Below are 8,818 nucleotides of genomic sequence, written 5' to 3' on the forward strand. Positions count from 1 at the left end.
TACTAAACATACGAACTGAATAAAACCACCAAACCCCATATTCATCTTCTTCCTCATCCAACCATCAGATCCATCTCCATCTTCTTCCTCATCCACCATAAAACTACCAGATTTTAATCACTTCACCACCAACCTCCGCCACCTTTCCTTCAACCAAGGCTCCTTTGCCTTGCCGCCAACACCAACCACAGCTTCCGTATATACAACTGCGACAAATCCGGCGAGACTTTTGACTCGTGGTGGCATCTCCGTCGCTTTCTGCTATATCATACTCGCTCTAATCGGCGGTGGCCGACCACCAGAGCCGATGTATCATTCCGATCGAAAGTTAAATACCTACGTCTTGCCAGATTTTTGTGATGATATTAGAGAAGATACGTGTTTACAATTTCGTCGATTTGAAGCTTTTTATAACAGATTGAAACAATAAAACGTACGATTTGCCAATCAATTTGTAGTTACAAAGGTATTTTTGAAGGAGACAATTTAAGAAAGAAAAAGAAGCGGATTCAATAATTACTCTATTAATAAAATAATTAACTCTAGTTGAAACAAGTAGAGTAATAAATTACTCTATATAGTTTACAAATAAAGAAATAAAATTACTCTATTTGTAAACTATAATTACTCTATTTGTAAACTATATAGAGTAATTAAATTACACTACAAACATGATTTCCATTTATTTACAAAAATGTCACCGCCTCCAAATTTGTTCTAGTTCGTACGCTTCGCACATTTTTTCCATTTGTATGTTATCTTTACCCCTAGATATAGCCATAAAACTATTGGTAACCCAATTGACAGCGGCAGCTATGCGAAGAAACTAACATGTAGGTAAATAAGTTATGTTTTAAGCCAAATAACAGCGTACTTGTATAGAGGATCGAACCATAGAAAGTAGAAACAATCTAAAAGTTTCAAACAGATAGAAAACAGTCACCAGCAAACACATCAAATAACCGTGTACTTGTCAACGCCCTATGCGTCTCATAACCCAAACCGAACCATAGTATGTCATAGTGTGTGTCACGTGTGCTACTGCTAGACGGCATGAGCAAATGTTTGTGTTAAAACACAACAAATTACTGTCTTTCAGCCAAGTTTGAGAGACGCAAATGACTTGGCAACGTCTATTGCCTCGTCCACATGTTCGATATCCGGTCCCTGAAAAAAAAAAGACATGATGAGCAAGGCCACCACCTTGTAACTAACAAACAAACATTTTGACCCAAACGAATATTGGCCCGTAATCCCTCCCACCAATCCAACCCAGCCCGCTGCCCGCCCATTTACCTGGCCTTGAGCAAGACCGCCTTTCCCACCACCACCTTTGCCTTCTAGTGGCTTCAGTGCCGCCTTCAGCCACTCTAAAACCTTCAGTTGGTTGCTTTTATCACTCTTTTCCGGCACACCCGCACAAACTAAAGCCTTCTTTGATTGTTCGTCCGTGCTAAAAACCATCACCGCCACTCCCTGCCCACAAACCATAACAAGTAAAAAAATGAATATACCAAAAACAATACAAGTAAAAAAAACAAATTTTTAACCACCTTTTGTTCCATGACTTTCACAACCGCTTCACGGATAGCAGCAGTATCCGACCCCACACCAACATGTGAAATGCAGAAAGCTTTCCCCTCAATGTAATGCAACTTCCGCCGCCTTGGTAGCTGCTTCAACAGCTTTTCGTATGTTCTCCTCAGCAGTCTTCTTTTTTGCCTTTATTACTTGATTCTATAATTTTATAAAAAAAATATTATGGAGTATGAAAACTGTGAATGAACACATAGTTATCAAGAATTTTATTATCTAACCTGAAGATTTGAGATTTTTGCCTTTAGATCCGCCTTCTTAGCTGCAGGAATTGAGACAGTCTCCACTTGACCATTTAAAAATGTAACTTTCTGGAAACACATTTCAAGGAATGTAAATATGCCAAAAATGAAAAATATGTAAATAGTACAAAAAAGTAAATATGCCAACCTGTTCAAGTGGGCTTCCTTCCAGTTTAGATGCCAAGTCAACTTCCTCCAGAAGCTTAGTTGCTGCGTCAATCGCATCAAAAGCATATTTAGTTGTTACAGCAGTAACTCTTCTAATCCCCTTAGCAATTCCTTCCTCAGATAAAAGAGCAAACGCTTTCGCATCTCGTGTATTTGAAATATGAGTCCCTAGTTTTGCTCACAAAATTTTAATTAACAGATTTAAAAAAACTATAAAAATTACTAATTTTTAAAACTGTGTGTACCGCCACAAAGTTCAGCAGATATTGACGACCATTCCTTATTTTCAGGATCAGCCAATAACTCATCCACTTTTCGACCGATAGCAACAATCCTAACTGGATCCGGATACACCTGTACTTAAAATGAAATTTAAGATTTGTGCATTTTGCATCAATAAAAAGTCAACTCCGCATTTATTTCAAACTCTTACTTCACCAAAAACAGCACGCAAACCGTTCACTCGTTTTGCATCAGCAAGGCTTGCTTCCTTTGCAGAAACCTCCAGCTCAGCTTCAATTTGTTCATTCACAATTGACTCAATTTTTCGAAGGTCTTCGGGCTTAACAGGCTTCCCGTGCGAGAAGTCAAACCTTAGTTTTTCTGGAAGAACAATGGATCCTTTTTGGTCCACATGAGTCCCGAGTACTTCCTGCAAAGATATTGTATTGTTAGAAATTTTAAAGCGATCAGTTAATTTGACGGTAAAGATTATGAAAGTGCCGGTTTTGGATTACCCGAAGAGCAAAATTTAACATGTGTGTACACGTATGATTAGGAGCAATTTCTCGACGCCTTTCATAGTCAACCTAAACAAGATTCCCAAATTGACGGGTCAAACGCCGGGTGACTGATCAACAAGTAATTTGCAATCATCCTCAGCAACATACCTGACAAGTCACTTCATCACCCACATGAAATTGGGCCGACTCACCACTAAGTTTACCAAGATGAAGCACAAAACCACCATATATTTGAACATTACAGACTTCAAAAGATCCAGATTTGCCTCCAATTAGTCCAGTATCAAATATCTAAAAATCAAGAAAACCATTGTAAATTTTATAGCTCAAATGGTGCAATGATTTTCTAGCATATTAACCCAGTACTAACCTGGCCACCTTGTTCTGCATAAAAGCTTGTGCTTTCAAGAATTATTCCGACATCATCGCCAGCAACAGCATGGTCCACATACTCAGAGCCTGTGTAGATGGCTTTTATCACACTTTTGTGGTCCTGAAATTGCTCTAAGTGTAAACAATAGTGCAGTGCGGAGCTGACAAATAAAATATAAGTAAAAAAATCAGGCTTGTCTACATACCTTATCCCATATAAACTTGAAACTGTCATCTGTTGTTGCCACCCCTCTCTTATGCAATGATGAGGTGGCATCTGCATCCATTACAATTGTAACAGCAGCTTGCTGCAATAATATTGCATTAGTACTATTATATGGCCACAAAAAAGATATAATAAAGCAGATTAATGAAAACCTTGTTCTGAGCGTTTCTTGATCTTTCTCTAGCTTCATTCATAGCAATATCAAAGCCCTTAACATCAACTACCAACCCTCTTTCTTCTGCCATCAACTGAAATAAGATAACCATACATTAATAATACACTAAAATTTGAGATGAAAAATTATCTCAAAGAACTCTTGACACACCTGAGTCAGATCCAATGGGAATCCATAAGTATCCCATAGAACAAAGGCATCCTGCACACACGAAATTTGTTTAAAAAAACGAAAATATAATGAGCAACGAAAAACTTTGAATTTATTCGCACAAGTAATTAACTAAAAACTTACATGTCCACTAAATTTATTTTCCTTAACATCTTGAGCCGTCTTCTTAAACTTCTCAATTCCCTATAACATCATATATGCAAACAATTATTGAAGTCAATTAAATCACAACTTTTTTTTCATTTTCTTCAGTTTAATATAAAGCTTACATTAAGTATAGTTTTTCCAAAACTTGCTTCCTCTTCAGCTATGATCTCTATAATGTGTGCCTCTCGTTCTTTTAGCTCAGGGAAAACATGGCCCATTGTTTTTACCACAACTTTTACCAATCTAATTCCATCATGATAAAAAAACTATTATAAATTACAAATTTACAATATCATCATCATCATCATCATCGTACTCAGTATATCCCACCAATAGCAAAGCTATGGTAGGGTCTGAGGAGGGTAAGATGTAGACAGCCTTACCTCTACCCCATGGGGATAGAGAGGCTGCTTCCGGTGAGACCCCCGGCTCGATAGTAGTTTTGCATCAAGCCTTGGACATATTACATAAGGCACATAGCACTCAATCATCGGGACGCCGGCTGATTGGTGCATGTACCCTTGTCTTTCGGCTATCAACGCCACCACATGATGCATGATTAACCTTCCATCACTTTTAACGTTATTTTCACAAAATTAGTAAAATAACGTCAAAATTAGTGCAATTTTACTTTTGCCCACCCGAGGGTTCACACATATATACATTATATGCGCGCACCGCAAGCAGGGCACTAAATTTACAATATACAGTATATTATTAATTTGACTTATACCCATTAAAAAATCCTTGTTTTGCATTCAATACTTCTGTTCTATAACGTACTGCACGGCGAAGAATGCGCCTCAAAACATACTCTCGCCCTTCGTTTCCTGTAAAACAAGAATATTATTCTAAAAAATATAGGTTTTAGAAAATTTTAAATTAAAATAGTAAAATGGTAAGTTTTTGTGTCAACCTGGTTGAGAACCGTCTGCAATGGCAAATGAAAGAGTTCTGATGTGGTCGGCAACAACTCGGTACGCCATGTCAATTCCATCCACGTCATCTGGGCCCACTTTGCCTGAATATGGTCTAGCACCAGTTGCCTACGTGACAGTCAAAGAAATGCATATGAAATTAACGCATATAAACTACAAGAGTGGTTACATGATATTTATATTATATTATTACCTCTTGGATAGCATCAAAAATAGGTATGAATACATCCGTGTCATAATTACTCATTTTGTTTTGAAGAATTGAAGTCAATCTTTCAAAACCCATTCCAGTATCCACGTGTTTTGCGGGCAGAGGCTTTAAGGAACCATCAGCTTCCCTGTTAAACTGTCGAGTAGAAATTTTAACAAACAATATATATAAAACATAAAAACTATGTTACTACGTTTACCTGAATAAACACATTATTCCATATTTCAATTAATGTGGGGTCATCATTATTAACCAAGTTAGCAGCTTCACGACCACCAATTCTATCAAAGTGTATTTCAGTACATGGCCCACAAGGTCCAGTGTCACCCATCTCCCAGAAATTGTCCTAACACAATATTAAACATATGAATAACAGGATTAAACAAATGTATCAAACTGTTTAATGCAATAAAAGATAATGCAAAACTTACTTTACAGCCAAAAGGCAAAACACGTGCAGATGGTAAATATTTGAGCCATATATCTCTGGCTTCATTATCAGCAGGAAGGCCCAATTTCTCATCACCACCAAAATAAGTAGCATATATCCTATCAGTAGGTAGTTTATAAACCTGTATGCCTCCCGATGGTGAAGGACTCCGCCTGTTCCCGCAGCTTCGGATACAAGCCATCAGGGAAGGCCACCCGCGCAGCAAGGCTACACGCACAAGGCACTTAGCTCTCAATCACTCAGTGTCACCTGAAGAAATGAGCAAAGCCGGGAACAATCCCGCACAAGGGCGGGAGGGGGAATACTCCCGCCCAAATAAGCCAGTCCGTACGATACAGGAAGATCTTATGTACTGTACCTGACGAGGTATGGGAAAAAGATCTGACTAAAGAGACGACAGCTTACTGACACAGTATGGCGAGCAGCATGCTCCTGTACTGTGTCACTATTAGCCGCTGCCTACTCACCAACTACCGCCATACCACGTGCGTAGCCGGCAGTTGGTGGAAAAGGAATAGTACACAGCAGGCCTGGTCACTATCAGCCGCTGCCTACCCACCAACTACCAGCAGGGCACGTGCGTAGGCCACTGTTGGTGGAACAGGAACACTGTTGCAGCCGGCCATACCTCCTTGGAAACCTACCTTCGGCTATAAATACCCCAAATGGTATGACCATCTCATCTTATCATATCTTATCTTGTATCATCATATTATACCTGATATCTGCTCTAGCAATCTCTTAATATACACTTATATTTAAAGAGCAATCTAGTCTGATTCTCACGCCGGAGGGTGGTCACAAGGAGGAACCCCCCCCCTTCTCAGTGACAAGCTCACGCTGTCTGTTTTGCAGGTTATCAGAAGAACCATCTTCTCAGGGTCTCACCCCTCGTGGGAAACATCTATCTAACCCCCAGGTTATCAGTAATCTGCCCGGGGTTCGGTTAGTGTTTCTTCATTGGCGCCATCCGTGCATAAAGCTAGAACTTTATTCTTCAGTTTTTTCTTCTCCAAGATGGTTAAAGAAACTTCGGTAACCACAACCCCAGCTACTGGGGGGAATACTGACAACACAGTTTTTACAAACACTACCCCGGCTACCCAAGCCGGGGCAAGTGAAGTAAATTTTACGAACACTACCCCAGTTACTCAAGCTGGGGCAAGTGCAGTAAATAATCGCTCACTGGGATTCACCGATACCCAGTTAGAGAAACAAACAAGACTCCCCCGCCAAACACTCGATGAAGTTAAGGCATGGGCGGAGGCACGTCAGAGGGAATTCCAAGCTGAGTTGGACGAACGCTTGCGTTCCGTCCAACAGGCTGACGAATTCGAAGATTACTTGGATGACTCGGAGTCCGACTCCGACGCGAACCCTCGCCATAGGGCAAAAGGGAAGCGTAAGGAAACGGACTCCCAACCGAAAAGGCATTTTGGACAAGCCTTCAAACCAAAAAGCACAGGTGGAAGTCCACGAGACTTCTCCAAAGCATTCAGACCAAACGTTGCAAATGCGGGAACGTCCAAATTTGCAAGGGACATTGCGGAAGCAATTGCCCCAAAAAGTGCCAAACAAAAGCATAGGCACATATGATGGTATATCCGACCCAGATGACCATTTGAACAGATTCATAGCGGGGGCAACCGTCAGTAGTTGGACGGAACCTACATGGTGTTACATGTTCCAAATGACACTGGTCGGGGCTGCTAGAGCGTGGTTCGACCGTCTACCGGTCAACCACATCTACGACTGGGCTGACTTCCAAAAGAAGTTTAGCCAACACTTCAGCCAGCAAAGAAAGTATACTGAGGAGCAATGGACAATCCTCAAGTGCATTCGAGAAAAAGATGAGTCTTTGCTAGACTTCATCACTCGCTTCAACTCGAAGAAGCTAAGTCTGGGTAACATTAGCGAAGATCTTGTTCGCGCTGCTTTTATTCAGGGCGCAAACGACCCAGAGCTCATCCGCACCTTAACGGGTAAAGATGGCATGCCATCCACATGGGATGCCATCATGACAGCAGCTAAACGCTTTGCGGAAACGGAAAAGCAACTGGGTAGAGATCTCCCACAGAGCACAAACCTCTACACCCAGAAAACAAGGGAAGAGAACGTCCTTACCGCCCGATTAAACAAAAAGCGGAAGCTAGGCATTTGGCAGTCAAGGGTAAATTTTGACACCTCATCCGGCTTGCAGCATCGGTTAGGTGGAAGGGATAACGTACAGTCCAACAAGAACTCCAGATGGACGCCGCTCACCAAAAGCGTCACTGAGATATTCGCCACCGAGGAGCTCCCATGGCCAAAGCCTCAAATAATCCGACATCGCCACAATGCTGATCGGAGCAAGTACTGTGACTTTCACAGGACAAAAGGCCACAACACCGAAGAATGCATAGACGTGAAGGACATGGTCGAAGCATTCGTCAGAGATGGGACGCTCGCGCACCTCGTGGCGCAATGAACGCTGAGCAGGCTGATGCGTGTAGAACCCCAGCTGGGGAAAACACGAATAAAATTCCAGCTTCAATGTGGAAACTACATGCTGCGTAAAGAACGAGATCCCGAACCAGGTGCGTATCGGCTCGATGGCACTCCCATCCCAACAACATGGAAGGGAGCTCATTTACACAGTTTGCATGTAAATCAATTCCAAATTTGTAAAGAAAAGGCCAAGAGCCACTTCTAATGGAAACGATTCTCCTTAAAACATTGACGCTGATAATTTTACATTTTTATGAACTATCAACACGGATATGCCGGTTTTCACCGCATAAATACGTGGAAAGTCGTTGCGTGGGGAAGGCGGCAAAACCCGCATAAACCCAAAAAACGACAAACCTTCACGCAGGTCAGTCGAAGGGGAAAAGTTCAGTCCCATTAAATGAAAGTGCCGGTCTATCCGCATGAATCATGAAAAAGGGAACTGAACACTAACCTATTGACAGACGCGCGTCGAACGGTTCAAGACAATTTCTAACAAAGGATGAGGAAAACCTACACGCAGGTCAGATGGTAAAGTTTAGCCATCCTACTACGTGCAAGTGACGGTCCTACCCGCACAATCACGGAAGAGGAAGCAAAACTTCACACCTATCTACCACGTTCAAAGGTTAACTTATCCTCAAAAGATGAGGAAAACCTACACGCAGGTCAGATGGTAAAGTTTAGCCATCCTACTACGTGCAAGTGACGGTCCTACCCGCACAATCACGGAAGAGGAAGCAAAACTTCACACCTATCTACCACGTTCAAAGGTTAACTTATCCTCAAAAGATGAGGAAAACCTACACGCAGGTCAGATGGTAAAGTTTAGCCATCCTACTACGTGCAAGTGACGGTCCTACCCGCACAATCACGGAAGAGGAAGCAAAA

The 8,818-nt window shown here is 41.5% G+C and overlaps 1 pseudogene across 1 annotated transcript; it reads right to left on the reverse strand.

The window, feature by feature from the left end:
* Positions 1–1,051: 1,051 nt before the first annotated feature.
* Positions 1,052–5,621, reverse strand: LOC143584909 (alanine--tRNA ligase-like; annotated as a pseudogene). Its single transcript, XR_013144455.1, has 20 exons — positions 5,421–5,621; positions 5,189–5,335; positions 4,972–5,124; positions 4,757–4,886; positions 4,574–4,670; positions 3,963–4,083; positions 3,817–3,876; positions 3,673–3,723; positions 3,500–3,595; positions 3,328–3,429; positions 3,120–3,242; positions 2,897–3,040; positions 2,744–2,815; positions 2,440–2,658; positions 2,252–2,360; positions 1,987–2,174; positions 1,818–1,907; positions 1,554–1,737; positions 1,297–1,476; positions 1,052–1,167 (listed from the first exon to the last, which is right to left on the reverse strand). The product of XR_013144455.1 is annotated as an alanine--tRNA ligase-like (transcript).
* Between the last annotated feature and the right edge of the window lie 3,197 nt (positions 5,622–8,818).

Source organism: Bidens hawaiensis, unplaced genomic scaffold, assembly GCF_021521415.1.
Source record: "Bidens hawaiensis isolate Kalapana, Puna unplaced genomic scaffold, B.hawaiensis_p1.1 tig00033490_1, whole genome shotgun sequence".
Taxonomy (NCBI): domain Eukaryota; kingdom Viridiplantae; phylum Streptophyta; class Magnoliopsida; order Asterales; family Asteraceae; genus Bidens; species Bidens hawaiensis.